Below are 17188 nucleotides of genomic sequence, written 5' to 3' on the forward strand. Positions count from 1 at the left end.
TGATGTCTGCACTCCAATCATGTCGTTCGCAGGTTGCCGCAGCTTTTCCCGACAACACTGATGTAAAGCCACATGATGTCCGTCCTGGCGATGCCGTATTGATTCGCAACTTCGACAGGAAAAGTCCGCTGGAGCCCCGCTGGAAAGAGCCGAAGATCGTCCTTCTTACCACGAGGACAGCGATCAAGGTGGAAGGCCGAAAGGGGTGGATCCACACGAGTCATATTAAAAAATGCAATGAACTGCTGCCAGAAACTGACTCGTCCACCCCCTCAAAGGACTGCCTCGAATCTAGTGACTGTAAAATTCCTAAGCGAGAGAAACTCCCCAAGAGGAGTATCGAACGAAACTTCGATCGAGCAAATCAGACAGTTCAATTGTTTAAGTCCTCCCCTAGGTGAATCGGTTAAATAGTTTCTGACATGTATCCCCTAGATCGAGATAGAGAGAGAGAGAGACAACTCAAGAAACGTACATACTGTAAATCACTCCGCAGTCACTGTATAGTGACATTATTGGTTATGTTTTTTCTAAGTCTTTTGATTATTGTTGCTAGTATACTACTGTCAATATACTTCCCTATCTTTAAGCGTGAAAAATCTGCTTACAATGTAACTGCCGAACATTCTTTTAGTGAATTACCACCTCATGAACTCTCCTACAGGCTTGCGCTGCGCAACAACACATTCATTAGTATGTTACATCACTCCCATCTGACTAACAATGCTACAAACTGTTGGATATGTGGCCGACTCCCTCCCTATCAGAAATATAAGGGAGTTCTGCCTCTTTTCCCGTACCCGTTCACTCACAATGGCTCCTGTGGTGCATGGTTTAGATTAATTAATTCTTTAGACTCTGATATTGCTGTTTTCGAGGGGAATTGGATTTGGGGAAACCTGAACCTAGTTCTGCTCAATGTCTGCTACCCTGACAAGAAGGGACTTCCCATTAGGACAGGAACTGATCTAGAAAATGAAGTATATGGATAAGGTAATTATACAATCAACCTCATGATTCTTACTGTTGAATCCGAAGCGGCACCCGTTCTCCCTGCTATGTCAGTATTACCCGTCACAGGTGTCTTATGTGTCAGAAAGAAGGGTTCAGTACACTTAGGTCATAGTAAATGTACTACCGTGGTCGAATTCAGTGATCATGGCAAGTCTTCCTTTAGAGCTACGCATCATTCCTATTTTGTTTGTGGCCATACCGCATACATACGCTTACCTCCAGATTGGGATGGTACCTGTTATATTGCCTTCCTTCTGCCACCTGTTTTCCTAGCCCCTCCTGATTATCACAGAAATACAAATCTAGTAAAGAGTAGACTCAGAAGAGATCTCCCGATTGTCGACTACACTGAAACGGCATGGGAGCAATACACAGATTTCAGTAAAGGATTCTTTTTCTTCACAGGCCCCGTCCAAAACAGTAAACTAATACGAAGATTAACTAGAACACTCGAAGCAGTAGTGAATGAAACTGCCTCCGCTCTAGGCAACTTAACAGAGGAGCAGTCCGCCATGCGGGTTGTTGTTCTTCAAAACCGTCTCGTTATTGACGTCATCTTGGCAGATAGAGGCGGAGCTTGTAAGGTCATCGGGTCAAGTTGCTGTGTTTTCATTCCAGAAAACACGCCAACGGTATATCAAGCTATTACACGTCTTCATAAAATTGCAAGTTTGATACATCAGAATCCAGGCACCTGGACTTGGTCCGGTTGGTTCTGGACAACATTGACTGCTTGGGGATGGAAGATCCTATCCTTCCTAGGCATTGCCCTTGTCATAGTATTCAGTTGCTGCCTATGCCTACAATGTGGGCCAGCGATTTGTGGACTGTGTGCCACATCATGCATTGCACATTCCAGTTTTCACTCAAAACGCAAAAAGAAGAAAGAAGAGCAAATGATGTTACAAGAACAGACTGATCGATTCATGAGGATCGATATATCATGAAGGGTCCGTAGGGAACAAGGAGGGAATGAGGAAATATAAATTTTATGGTCAAGAAATGTTCCCTAACGTGTACCCCACCGTCTCCATGTACGAGTTTAAAGTGCATGTAACTTCCCTCCTGTGCCAGCTATGAAGACGCAAATACATTTGCGTCCAACGTTAACATGTCCTCTTTCAGACCCGCCATGAACGGGTTGAATATTCAGTTCCTAAATATGCTATGCCAACGTCTTTTCGTGGTGTACTTTACACGTTTTTCAGCTCTGGCGAAGCAGGCCCCGAATTCTGCCAACGAGCCTTTTTCTGTCTTCTGACTCTGAACGCCTCAGCCTGGGCTGCCTCTGTACCCATGACCTCTGCCTTACTCCCTGCGCGGCCCACGGCGCTTAGCTCAGCCTGCTGCCTGCCAAGACCAAATTCAACCTTCGCATTATCTATTCCGCTCCTCGAAAATGCATTCCTACCTACTAGTTTAAGTAAACATTCCCCCAGCTGTAGAGCAAAAGGGCCCGGCCTCACTGTCTCCGTGCAAGTAATTCATAGCCTCAGTTACCATGGTAGGCCAATGCCCCCTCGCATCTCATGTAGACACTTAGACGCTTATACACGCACTCACAGTCAGTATAGAATAGCTTCTGCCCCAGAGACCTTTCTCTTCTAGATAATATGGTTCCCAAACATAAGATATCAGATATGATAGTGATACAAGTTGATCTGACATGCCAGACTTCTGTCTCTTTCCGCTAGTGTAAATGTCAAGTCCCCTGCACCCTCCAGTCACACGTCAGTCACACGTCATGCAACTGCGTGCGCATCCAGGCCTCAGATTTCTGCTGACATTGCAAGATTATGTTTTTGTTGCCACCCACTTCTGACACTTACATGTGACGTTTCTAGAAACACACCTCTGTACACGCCTAGTTCACGCATTCTGATTACGTATTGCTAACACGTGTAAGACCTTATCTTGACTCTCTCAGCTGTTACGCCTTCTGTATTGACTTCTATTGTGTATTTTAAGTATAAAAGTAATGTAATGTCAATAAATTATGCTCTATCCCTTCCTGCACCCCTGTGGTGGCAGGAATACGATATCCGATCTGGTACCATGACCATTCCTTTTTAAGGAATAAAACCCCTAAGAACTCTAACACCACGGACTCTGTCTCTTTCTTTCCGATTGAGTTATTTTGTTTAAGTACTTACCTGCCTAGAAATTAAGACGGTAAATCAAATATTTACCACAGGGGTGTGGGGCTGCAGGGGCTCGCACAGCCTGCAGGAGGCATCACTCATACAGAGCGAGAAGGGGCTTCCTCCAGGCGGGAAGAGCAGCATAAGCCTGTGCAAGCTTCAGCACCACTGGCCTGCTCTCTGCCCACCCATTCTCTCCTGCCCATAGACGCATCATAGCATCACAAGCCTTTATAATTAGAAAAGAAGTCAAATTTTCTTCACAAGGAAGTCTCTTAAATTAAATAAATTTTACCCTAATTATAACATGTCTCTACTACCTATCTACAACCCTCTTCTACATCTCTACTACCCTTCTTCTATCCCTCTACTGTCCCTCTTCTACCCCTCTACTCCTTAACTACCCCTCCTCGACTCCTCTACTATCCCTCTACCCCTCTTCTACCCCATACCCATCTACTACCCACTACCCCTTTACTACCCCACTACCCCTCTAGCCCTGCACTAACCCTCTATCCGTCTACTACCCCTCTACTGTCACTCTACTTTTCTAACTCTCTTATACCCCTCTACTACACCTCTACCCTTCTACCCCTCTACCCTTCTACCACTCGCCTACCCCTCTACTACATGTCTACTACCCTTCTTCTACCCCTCTTCTATCCCTCTACTACCCCTCTATCACTAGGTCACTCTACTACCCCTCCACTATCCCTCTAACCATCTACTACCTCTCTACCCCTTTAATACCCCTCTACTACCCCTCAACCCCTGTACTAACCCTTTTATCCCTTTACCCCTCTACTACCCCTCTAATAACCCTCTATTACCCCTCTACCCTTCTACCACAAACATATAATTACATAACACATAATAACAAAAGAATAAATCCAACATACATCTCACATAATTCCACTCACTGCAACAAAATAACTTCTAAATAAACACTTAAGGTCCAAAAAGCAAGACCTATTGCCTATGCCGATGCTTTTTTACACTGGTGTTCACTACTGCTGCTTTCAGAACCACAGAGAAATTGCATTTACGGTGTAAAATTACCAGACCTTGACTGGGACAGAAAGGGCAAATGCTAGCAGCAGTAGACCTTAAGTTACGCAGTGCGCTATGTCTGACTTTTATAAACAGCATCACAATGACAGGAAACAAGTCGATTAGTAGTTGATTTTTCCTATGCCCTAAAAGTGTCGCAGCAATGACTTCCTAGGGCCAGGCAGAACTTGCGGTGACTCTGCGTGGGGTGTTTGCCCGCTCATTGTAAAGAGCGCCGCGGGGGCTGCTCAAAATGTATTGACAGGCCGTCACTGGTAGCTCTATCTTACACGCTATAAGATTGACGGCCCTGTGACCCCTGGCCTAGACTGTACACCCACTGTGCTACTATGCTAGAATGGCTGCCAACATGTTGCAACAGCAGCAGGTGCACTTACAGTGGGGAGCTGTTGAGAACGACGGAACAAGGGCACATTCCCTCAGTTATTCCGGTTTGTGCTGACTCTGCCCCCTGTGCCTCGGAAGCAAAATCTCCCCTTGGTGTGCCAGCAGCGCCGTAAGGACGCCGTTCATTGAGTCCAGGGGAAGGAAATGATCCGTCCTCCGGGCGTCAACAGCGACGTCTGATTCAGCTTCCACTGACTCAATGCCAGGCCCGAGCCGCAGCGCACCTGAAACATGAAAGCAGCCGCGCTCGATCTTCGGTGAGTTCAAGGCGAGCAGCGTTTCAGTTCCCCCCCGCCCCTACTCCTAGATCATCGCAGTGGCCAGTTAAGCTCCCCACCGGTCCTCGCCGCCCAGCGACCGGCTTCAGCCTGCCGCCATGTTCTGAAACTGTGTATTGCCCCCCCCCCCCCACCTTTCCAGTTTTGTACTGTGAACAATAGGGTACCTGGGATTTCCCGTTAAGGCCGATTTCTCTTCTTTACAACTTTCAGTTAATCCAGACACTCCTTGTAATTGTTATTTTTACCCTCCCTTTCAATTTTTGCACCTTATGTGATTGTGTGAGCCAATGTGTTGATCGTGCCCCAAAATGCTACTAGCGAAAGGATTTTTTAATAAACTTTAAGTAGAGTGGTATTGCTTAAGCATGCACAGAAATTGTCATATTAAGTGAGCCTCCAGTGTATTTCTGCTTTACGTACGATTAAATAAGTAGTTATTTGTATTCTGCCTATATAGTGCAGCCCTAGACTGAAAGTACAGAGCTGGAAACCCAGATCGGGAAGGTATTTTTGAGCCACATCTGGGCTACCCTAGTGAAACTTGTATTTATGTAGTTTGCGGACATTAAGGGTCGGGGGATCTCTGCTGCAAGTGTTTAATCTCATTATATATGTTAAAATGAAATCTGTTTGTGACTAATGAAGAAAGCCAGAACGGGGCATGTGGTGGACAAACTCTGATGAGCTCCCACCACAAACCGTGTATATATCTTTAAATATCTGATTATTAAACCTAGCATCAATCCCGACCTGTCAGCCTCTGACCTCCACATTTAAGCTAAAAAGTACGCACAGCTGCTGTAGGTGAGTGAGGATGAGTTGCTTTTGAGACTTGACTAAAGAAACAACAGAACAATTGTCCTGAAGTCCCATGCTTCAACAAGTTGGCCCCGGACTGCAGCTACAAGACTATCACAGCTAGCTTGGTCCCCCGTTTGAGACGGGTGTGACGACTTCTAACTGTGTTCATTTTTGAAAGAGGGTGGTTTAAATGTAACTTGTCACAATTCACTTCAGTCACGAAGCAAGGTCTACAGGTTGATTTGAAGAGAGGCAGTCCTGGGAAGTTTGTTATGCTGCTGACTAAGGCAGTCTCCTAACTGAATGCTGATCTGGAAGACTATTTCCAAAGGACAGGGGTCACCTATGATCATGGGCCTCTTCGGTAATCAACAAGCTGATACCTCAGATATCCCTTCCAGTCACGTCGACAGAGCTTGAAACTCGAGAGCCATATACTATAACAGCTGGAGACCAGTCCCAAGGTACCTGTCTGAGTTAAAAGTAGCTAATTCCTGCAGCAAAAGTCTGAGTCAGAGGGCCCTCTGCCTCGCAACAAACATGCATGGCAAAATACACTAAATCAATATCAGGTGGAGCAGCAGAACACCTGCCGACACTAGCAGCTGGTGAGGCTAACCATGCTGTGACCACAATAGAGATTCTTACTGGCCATGTGAGTCTCACACATCACTGGTTCACTTGGATATTTCTTTGGCCAGACAAAATCTCAGGAATGTGGTCAACAGGATTACAGAGGTATAAGAACTGGTCTCAATAGTAGAAAATTCCCTTCAGACCCTGATACACACTGGCTCACATTTCAATTACCACAAAATGCCTTGAAGAAACTAATGAAGATGCAAAGCGACAGGCGCATAGAATAAATCTCAGAATTATGAGTATACCAGAGGAACACTAAAGCACTAACCCTGAGCAGTTTATCAAGACATGATTGAAGATCTGGATCTCATTTGAGGAATTTATTGAGGATTTTATGATTGATAAGGCCCACTACGCTTTAATTCTCAAGCCCCCTCTCAGGGCGCCACCCTCTCAATGGGTTGTATGACGGAACCTCGCATGCCATTACCAAGCATGCCTTTACAAGGTGACCATTACAACGCATTAGTCTTTACCACACATTTGCATGCCACAAATTGTTTTTCTAAGCATATGCCTTTATTACGCATGCCTTTCACAACAAAAATGTAAGTACTTTGCAGGTGAGTAAAAACCCAATATATGTGTGTGTGTGTATATACATATACACTGAAAAAACCCAAAGTTTACTGGAATCTTATAGTTGGGCTCAGATCTCACTCAAATGTGAATAGTCACATGTGTCTCTGAGTGCATCTGTAGATGGGTGTATGAGCCTCTAAGTTCTTATGTGAGTACATACATGGGTCTCTGCATTAGTGGCTGAGTGAGTATGTGAGTGGGTGTATGAGTGTCTGAGTGGATATGTGAGTAAGTACATGAGTTTGTGACTGTGGCCAGCGAGGGTGTTTATAAAAAATATAGATACTTTGTGTTTTATATTTCCACCAATATTTGCGGTGTTGCTGCAATACTTGCAACACCCCTGGGATTGTACATGGAGGCCGCACGACGTCTCGAATAACTCACACGATTTAAAATATACATTTTGGACATATAACGTATGTCACTAACACCACCATTTCTCCAACATGGGGTCAGAATACCTCCAACCTGGTCCGTTATGTTACCTTTCACAGAAATTGTCAGCCCGGGAACAGTTTCCGATCAATTAAATGGCAGCTGCAACTTTCTGTGCAGGGTGCGTCGAGCCAATCGAAGCATTCCTGTTTTTTAATAAAAAAATTATATTTTTTTAAACTTTAATTGGTCAATACATGTTTGCACAATCATTACCACATTTTTGGAACATATTTGTTACATCGCTTTTGTCCTGAGGGTTTTACAAAATCGTCACTGGTTACAACAGTGATGTAATTTCAGCACAGCATGCTGTATAAACAAATAGTATATCTCAATAACTGTTGCGAATGTGTGTAGACCACTGTTGAGCAAAACATACAGGCTGTTGCATTATTTTAGGATTCATAAAGCCCGTTACCAGTGATCCAGCGGGTTACCAGCAACAGGTACTCTAATATTATATACTCACATAAGCCAATAAACACACATTCACTCCACCTGGTAATAATCCGCTGGGGTCATATTTTTATTAATTTCTTACCTTACCAAGATTAGTCATTTCTGGTTCCTAACCAATTTTCCACTGATCAAAAAGTTATTTTCCTCTGGTCGATAAACCATTAGTTTAACTAGTTGATGGTGAAATGACATTAAACAACTTACTTGTAAAATGTAAATGATCACAAAGTCTGGAAGTGTTTTAAATCTTTCTCTAAATAAAGTCATGTGAAACACTTACAAAGTACAGAACAGTCTCCGTCTATTCATGGGTCGGAAGATTCATTAAATCAATTATCAAATGCATTCAATTATACTACGCATTGACAATGCATGGAAAGAAGAGGATAGAAAGAAAAGGTCATAGGCACATAACAGACTATATAATTGTAATTACAGAGTATGGTGTGAAAACTAACCCCCTGGCCAAGGGGCTGGGAAGTATCCCCAAGGGAAGATTTGTCGACCGAAGGCTTCAGGACAGGAATCCGTACAGGACAGATGACCTCTCTATCACCGACGCTTGCGTAGCACTCCTCTCTAACCCTCTCTTCCTTCTCGAGATTCTTCTGCGATCTTCTAAATTAATTAGCTTAAGATATATGATTATACAATTTGGTTCTTCTGCATCTCTCGTCACTCTGACAGCATCTCGGTCTCTGCAGCATTCAGCATCGAAGTCTCTTTGGGCAGCATCCCGGTCTCAAGCTAAGCTGACTAGCTAAGAGCTACCTCAATTATACCCTACAATCTGCATGTACCTCCCAATAATGTTTCAATATCATGAAACTCCTAACTCTGATTGGACAGGCAATGGGAGGTGGTCATCACACCATGCTTACATATCACTCTTTTCAGTTAGCCCTTTGTTAATAAACCCATCCCCTTAGTTATTTATTCAAACTTAATTCATGAGTCTTTATTCCCACCCGCATTAACTTCATTATTGTCGCAAATTATACAAGTTCACAGGTTCCCATCCGTGTCAGTGGACTGTTGTTTTGTTTCCCAGAAAAAGTATCCCTTGTTAACCTTGGACGGTATTCAAGATGACATCACTTTTTCCAGCTCAATTGTATTCCGCATGTGCAGCAAGTCAGGAGGGAATAGACTATGGATCACGTAAAAAGGGCCATAATAAGCACAATTGAAAAAGTCAAAAAGACAAATGTTAAAATAAAAAATATATGGTTTCACTGTATGCCACCTATCTCTATTCTAACCCCATTTACTTATTAATGCTTTCCTCGTGTTAGCAGTAGTAAAATAATGTACTTTCATTTTTAGCAAAGCAGATGCCAAGCATGTGCGTTCAAAGCAGCCATTTTGTCAACCACTGCGCAAGCGCAAAAGATTCCCTCCAAGCGAAAGCACGTCCTACTACATAGATGCAGTGGACGCATGCATACTAAAGATTTTCAGTTAACGGCCATTTTAGAATCACACTCTAGTTACTTGTTAGTAAAACACATAGGCAAGCTTCATCTTCTTGTAAATTTATTTGTACATATTAATTTTCAGCAAACAAGGTTAATACAAGGTTAGAAGTTACATGAGAGGATTGCGTCCGTGCAAGTCTCTTTTCTATGAGTCCTTGCTCCATCACCAGCATAGTTGGTGTGTCCATATAGTTGACGAGAACCGAGAAATCAAAGAAAAACATTAAGTCAACCGGTAGCACCCCACCCAGCGCAGATCTTGTTTATAATTTCAATGTCTGCTTTCTATGCATTGCCTTCCTACTGTGACGTGTAGATGTGTATGTGTGTGGATCAGATGTATATCTAGTGTCAAATTGTCACGGACCATTTGGAACTGTGGTGCACACAAGCGATTTCCGTCCGCAGTGTTATTCCACTGGGGGTCCCCTCCCCCCTCATCCGTGTTCTGTTGTAGCTCTGCCAGGATTGCATCCCAATATGCGGCAAAGGGGACCTGCCGTAAGCCCATGGTTTCTTCACGTCTAATAGCAATGCTTTCCGCTTTAGCCCATGCTAATACTGAGTGACGCCATGCCTGTATGTGGGGAGGGCGAGTGGGAGGCAGCGGAGGTGGTCTGATGCCTTCCATCTTTTAGTAATCAGCCTCTTGGCTGTCACTAAGCCTAAGTCCAGAAAATGAGAGGGTACCTTGGTGCTGGCAGTTCTGCAGAATATATGCAGGAGATATGTCAGCCATTCAAAAGGTATCTCATGTTCGGTGCAACTATACAGTATGTCGGCCACTTCCCTCTAATATGTGTGGTGACGGGTGCAGCTCCAAAGCAGGTGTATTAGATCAGCATCTAAGGCAGAGCATCTCGGGCACACGGTGTCCTCACTGTGAAAGTACCGATTTAATTTTGGCAGGCGTGAGGTATGCTCTTTGAGTTATGTAGTACTGAATTTGCCTGAACTGCATATTTCTGGGGATCCATGTTGGGCTTTCTAGCACCTGAGCCCACTAAAAGCTGGAAGTCTAGATCTTGTTCCCCACTGCGACTGAGCGAATCCAAGCCTACAGCTGCATGCGTCCTGAATGAGGCTGCGAACCATCGTGTGAGGTGGCTGCCCTGTCCCATTACATGTAACTTGCGTGGTAAGTTGGGACTGCGGCTCTGTGTGTTTGTCGTCCCACTTCGCCGGGAGCGTGGTTATCAGCGTGTGGTGCAGCCTGAATTGCCCTGGCGGAAGTCCCTCTTCCTCTACCAGTGTCATGTATGATATAAGCGCTCTGTCACGGTATAAATCTCCAAGTGTTTGAACACCCGTCTCTTGCCATTCCCAGAGTTCAGCTGCTGTGAGTACAGTCTGTTCTCTGGGGGACCCCTTTAAGGGCATCGCTGGTGCATAAGGAGTAATACGCTGGATTATGTAGAGGCTCTTGCAAAAACATTTGTATGCCACTCTGAGTAGCAAAGGCTCCGGAGGCCCCGTCTTCGTGCCAGGGTGGAGGAGTCTAATAATCTGTGACAGTGAGTAAGGTGGCTGCTCTTTCGTCACGATATCGATCGGCCAGCCACCCAGCTATCTTATGCAGCTGGGAAGCCAATTAGTAGTGTTCGAAGCACGGGGCTGCTAAACCTCCCTGGCCCATGGGAAAATACAGTTTCTTCAGTGCCACTCTATGCCTGGAGCTGCCCATATAAAATCTCTAACTAGCCTCTCCAACGTGACAAAGAAGGAAGGAGGAATATAAACAGGAAGATTTGTGAAGTAGTATAAAAGCCTCGGAAGAGTGACCACTTTAGTGAGCGCCACCCATTACGATAATTGGAAGTGTGCTCCAAAACTGCATTTGGGATCAAATGGCTGTTGTCGCTCTGCCCAGATTCCCGTTAAATAAATCCTTCAGCTGACGGTATATTCGTATACCTAGGTAACGGAATGTGTCCTCTCTCCACTGTACCCTTCTGTCACTAATGATGAGGTTCGGGTCGTGGTTCCCCTCATCAAATGAGTGTATACAGGACTTGTCGACATTCACCTTTAACCCTGAGAGCACTGCGAACTTGTGCAGAATTTGAGCCAACTGTCCAGGGACCCCCTCTATGTCTCTAAGGTAAATTATGAGTTCATCTGCGTAAAGCGATACCCGATGTGTGCCATCTCCCAAAGGGATACCATCCCCTAGGCGAATGCCTTTCGTCTCCTCTAGCGCCTCTATTGCCAGAGCAATGGGAAGTGTTATGCAACGGCACAACGCCGTTCTGGTCCGTGTGAATCAATCTGTCTGCCAAAACCTTTGCATGTATCTTATATTCAGTATTGAGCAGAGCAGGAGGCCTGTAGGAGCCCACCTCCATGGGGCTTTTGTCGGGTTTCAATAGGGATACTAAGAGCGCCTCTCGACAAGTAGTCTACGCCCCTCTGCGGCAGCTCCATATAGGGCATGGAGGCGCTGCGTGATTGATACCTGATATGCCTTATAATATTCTGCCTGTGCATATAGCTGTGTCGGAACTGGGGTGGCGAAGTGAGTTAAAGAACGATGATGGATTCAACTTAGATCTGTGATTGGGGGTGAGTGTGTGAAACATTTCAGCTCTCCGTCCATCATCTTCTTGTGTTTCCTTTGTTCGCCCTAAGTTGGCAGGGTATGCCCAGACGTGGGTCACTTGCTCACTTTGCCACTGGGTTCAAGCTAGCCTGGCTGATGAAGGGTGTTACCCAGAAACTGGTCCCAGGATGCTTGTTTCCGGTTCAGGGCAAGATCTGGCTTGGCAGTTTGGGCTGGACTGTTCCCATGAGGCACAGGGTCAAGACTGATTTGCATATAGCTGGGTCTGAACTGAGGGGGTGAAGTGAGCTAAAGATTGATGATGGATTCAACCCAGATCTGTGACTGAGTGTGAGTGTCTGAAAAGTTTCAGCGCTCCGTCCATCATCATCTTGTGTTTGCTTTATAATATTCTGCTGGCAGTCCATCCAGTCTCAGTGATTTCTCTGTGGCCAAGGACGCAATGGCATCTCTGATCTCCTCCAGCAAGATTAATACGTTGAGCACTTCCCTATGTGCCGCTGTTGCCACCTGTAATTGTAAAAAGCGTAAGAACCTCTCCAGACCATGTTCACTACAGCGCCCCCGGAACTGATGCAGTTGGGTGTCTGTGCTACATAGTTGTGGCAGCGATGGCGTTCCAGGTGCTCGCCGTGATCTGCGCACAGTACCTCTAGACGACTTGAGTCCCTGCCCACCCCCTCCCCTACCTGCTTATATTTCCATAGCTGTGACTCTATTTTCTTGAGCGAGTTAAATAGTTGCTTATGGATATTCCAGGTGGCTCCCATGCATAGTCCTCTCATCGTTACTTTGAATGCTTCCCATTTTACTAGTGTATTCCTTTTGTGCCCTCTTTTATTGTGCAATATGCCAAGATTGCCGTCCTTAGTGACGAGTGAAATGCTGGGTCCTCCAGTGCAGCGGGCTGGATTTTTCATATGGGGACCGGGGGCCGATCTACCTCCCAGGTGAGCTGTAAAAGAAGGGGGATATGGTCAAAGTGCATCCAGCCTAGATCTTCTATTTGCCAAACAAGGGGGAGTAGTACTTGTGGTCCCACCAAACAGTTGAGTTGCACATGGAGACCATGTACTGCAGGGTAGTGTGAGTAAACCCGCATGTCTGGATTGAGGGTGCGCCATATGTCTAGTAGTGCCCAGTACATGAGCCAATCTGTCAGGGCTTGCGCGTTGGATGTGGCGGTGGTTCTAGTGAGGGGTGGGGATGAGCTATCTAGCTCTACATTTAGCACTGAATTGAAGTCTCCTCCCAGCAGCCATGGTATTCCACCCCATTGGCAAGTGCCCCTGTGAGGCGGACAAGAAAATGTTCTATATTTGTGGCGTAGATGGAGACTATCAATATTATTTGACCATTAAACCGACCTCTCATGAACACATACCTGCCCTCGGCGTTAACCATTTCCCCTTCGCATATGAATGGGACTCCAGCTTTTATCCATACTAATGTGCCGTGCGCGTGATCTGAGTAAGTGGTACCATAAACTTGGCCTCTTCACCTCCTACGCAAGCCTTCTAATTCTACATGTCGTATGTTTCCTGTAATAGAGCAATGCCAGCGGATCGGTGCTTCAGATATAAAAGGATTGACTATCTACGTGTAGGTGTGTGCATACCTTGCACGTTCCATGTGACTACGTTAACTTGTCTCATACCTGGATGTCATATCAATTTGAGGGAAACCCAAGGCAAGTAAGACATGATGGTTCATGTGGTGTATGTGTGCGCTCTGGGAGAAACAAAACATCTGCTTGAACAGTAACATGCATAACTATTGCGGCCGAAGTCAGTAGTCATTATTCTCCAAACTGGAGTGCCCAACTATGGCAATATCAATTTGTTGTGGTTTCATGTAAGGGTATATGTGTGGTGGGGGTGCTTAGGATGTAGTTTTCCCTCTGTGTCAGAGTGTTACTGCCAGCCATCCTAGCTGATACCTGCTCGTGGGTGCATGTGAAATTTGTGTTTTGGTATACCTGGAGCTTTGTGCAGTAGGGGCTCAGATCCTGGTCTCACCGGTACACTGCGGTCCCGATGGCGGTAGCCAATTGTATGGTGTCTTGTCTTTCCATCCTCCTCTGTTCTGGATCAGGTGCTGCGGAGGCAAAAGCCACATTTTTCGAACGTCCACACCTGCCACGTCGACGATTTCTTCTGTCTGGCATCTTAGAGGAATCCACTGCAGAGCTTTGGCTCCGTTCACAGCTCCGACTCCTCGAAACAGTCCCAGACCTCAGCAGACGAATCAAAGAAGCGGATCACACCTTTCGCCACCACTCTCAGTCTAGCTGGGAACAACTGGGAGTAGCTGAGCTCCAGTTCACAAAGCTGACGCTTTACTGCGGTGTAAGTACTCCTGCGTCGCTGCACCTGCGCCATGTAGTCTGGGAACGCCATGGCTGGATTTCCATGGACCCTGAGATCTGTCTTCTTGCGGGTCTCCCACAGCACAACATCTCTGTCCCTATAGTTGAGGAGGCCTGTGGGCCGGCACTTGGTGCGCCCTCTCAACTACGAAGTACGACAACAGTGCTCCGTGTGGCAAGATATTTTGGAGCCAGCGCTCAACATATTCTTCTGGGCTACGCCCTTTCTTCTCCCTCTGGGAGGCCCACCACCCGGACATTGTTGCTGCGTGAACTCCCTTCTGCATCCTCAAGTCTGTACTCTAGTGCTTGCATGCGGTCCAGCAGGTCTGGTAGAGCAGCAGTATGGCTTTGGGTTCTGGGTTTCAGTTCCGTTAGGGATTGGTCTTGCGAGTGGACCCGTTCTGCCAATTTATAATGGTCAGCGTGCAGTAGGGGGAACTCCGAGGTGTTCTATTCGATTTTGGACTCCAGTGAGGATCTTTTCTGGTCTAATGTGGCCCGATCTTCTCCACTGCCGCCAAGCCGAGTTTGGCAGAGAGTGCAGTGTGCGGCGCGCCGCTAGCATCATCTCCATCCATGCGCGCTGATTCGGAACTGTCAGCCCACACGTTAGTTTGCTGAGTGTTAGTGCGTAGCCGGCCCATTGCTAGCTGCTGTGCTGAAGGCATTTACCATGTGCGGTCAGTGACCGTACCAGTAATGTAGTGTGTGTCAGCTTGGGCAACACAGTCCAGTTGAGATGTAGGGTGTATCAAGCAGAGATCTTACCCAGTGTGACTGAACGTAGGGCACACTATGCCATGGGCATGCGGGGTGACAACGATGTCTGCGGGGGAATGGCAACCATGACCAGCGTGATAGCACAGCTGAGGACCAGGTGCTTGTTCTTGGCCTCTTGCGACCAACTGTCTGTCTGTGGCTCTTGCCCACGTACAGCGCAACCAGATCCTCCCCACGGAGGCGCAACTCAAGTGGGCTTCACCAGGTACTAGGCAATGTCCCCTCCTCAGGGAAAGCTCCCTCAGTGCCCCTTCCACTGTCAATAATGCCTGCCCACCATGGTAAGTACTTTCCAGGAGAGATAGTATGCCTCCAGCGTGTGCTGAAAATGCCTTAGAATGTCACATGCGCACCCTGTCACTGTGACCTGGGCCCGATCCGGCCCCCGGGCTCACCGGGCCCTGCTCCTGACAGGAGCACAGGGTGTGGCAGCTACTCCACAATGCCGATGCCATCCAGGTTCACCACCAGATTGTTCTGTGGGGGCCCACCCCATAGGCACTACAACAAGGCCTGTTGTCTGGCCTACAAGAGGCTCCCTTCTTCTACCAGCTCCCCAACTGAGCTCCGGTACCGACCTCGGCGCCTCGCACCTCAATATGTGGGCACAGTTGGTTGTATGTCTCGTTGGGCTTGGTATCATCAACGTGTACAGGCAGGACCTGGCGCGCTAGGCTTCTCTCCGTGGCTTGTCGGTTGCGTCTTCCTGCCTCCTTCACACACAGGCGATGAGTGCATGGCGGAGATCTTCGCATTGAGCCCCCGGCTCTCCTCCACCCAGGGCCTCACCTTGCGTTGCTCGTCACTGTCCAAGAGCAGCTGTTGCCACGGGGCCTCCAGGCACGGAGCTCCAGGCCTCCTCCTGCACGCACTCGAAGAGGGGAGCGCGGTCGTGGCCGTCCGGTGATCTCTCCCAGGAGAAGGTCGGTCCTCAGTGGTAAGGCGGCTCCGCCAGGCCTCCGATATTGTCTGTGTTTACCTTCCAGCTCACGCCTGACCTCAGCTCCACACTGACGCAGTCGCGGGCATCGCTGCTGTCACAGCCATTTCCTCCGGTCTCGTTTTACGCGATCGTATTCGGAGCGTAAATGCCGCAGGCATTAGAATTCTTTTCCACTGGGGTATTGTGCTCATGCGGATTTTTGGGGTCAACATCGGCGATTGTGGTTGGTTTCCAGTCCACCCCTTCGTTGTTCAGGTGAGGATGGCCTGGGATGCAGGAGTTTTTTAGGAGAACCGAGGGATTGAAGACTGAGCTCTAGCTGCTTTTGTCCGCCATGCTGGCTTGTAGCCACGCCCCACCATCACAGCGTTCCCGTTGGTGCACACAGTCGTGATTAACCACAAAATTGTCACTAAATATCCACGGCCAGAGATATCACTATAAATGTTAACTTACGTTTCTCAAAAACGACTGTCATTTCGTTCAGCAGTTATAGCTATATGTTCGATAGCGCGTTCCTATGGGAATTAACATTACAAATGCACCCTTATTTTGTGCCTCTATTTCTTGGTACCCACTGCATGGTTCACACCCAAACTGCCCATGACACACAGACCTACCTTGACACTTTTTTGAGAATATTTCATGAAGATTGGTGAAACTACGCCAAAGTTATAGCCAAGTCAAAAAATGCTTTTCCAATGGAAGCATGGTCCTAACTATAACTACCTACTGGGTAAAATATATATATTCACTGAAAATAACCACAGGTTACAGTAATGTTATAGTTAGGCTGCCATTTAACTCGTACAAAACTTATAACTCCTGCTCCCGCAATGCACTGCTGATGACGTCACATATTACATCACTCATGACATGGTTAGTGACATCACTGATGACATCTCCAATGACATCACTCATGACATCATCCAGTGAGTGTTTCTAAAAAGCTTGAGAATATTATATATACACACACACACCAGGTATATTGAAGAATGGTGACTGACTGTGAGTGATTATACCCGTCAGTGAATGTATGGGTGAATGACTAATCTGTGTGAATGTTTGTATCAGTCTGTCAGTTGGTGTGTAAGTGGCTGCATGGGTTGGTGAGTACCTACATGAGTGTCTACATGGGTTTTTGATTGGTTGTCTGAGTATCTTTATCGATGTCTGTGTGGGAGGGTGAGGGGGTATGTGACTCCCTGCATGGATGTGTGAGTGGGTGAAGGACTGG

General features: G+C 46.7%; 1 protein-coding gene across 1 annotated transcript in view; it reads left to right on the plus strand.

Moving 5' to 3' along the window:
* The first annotated feature begins 4737 nt into the window (after nt 1-4737).
* Nucleotides 4738-17188, plus strand: part of BTBD3 (BTB domain containing 3) — a 74965-nt gene continuing 62514 nt past the window's right edge. Inside the window, exon 1 of the mRNA XM_086927720.1 lies at nt 4738-4870. The gene's annotated coding sequence lies outside the window, so the exon portion shown is untranslated. The remainder of the gene's footprint in view (nt 4871-17188) is intronic.

Source organism: Lissotriton vulgaris, chromosome 6, assembly GCF_964263255.1.
Source record: "Lissotriton vulgaris chromosome 6, aLisVul1.2, whole genome shotgun sequence".
Taxonomy (NCBI): domain Eukaryota; kingdom Metazoa; phylum Chordata; class Amphibia; order Caudata; family Salamandridae; genus Lissotriton; species Lissotriton vulgaris.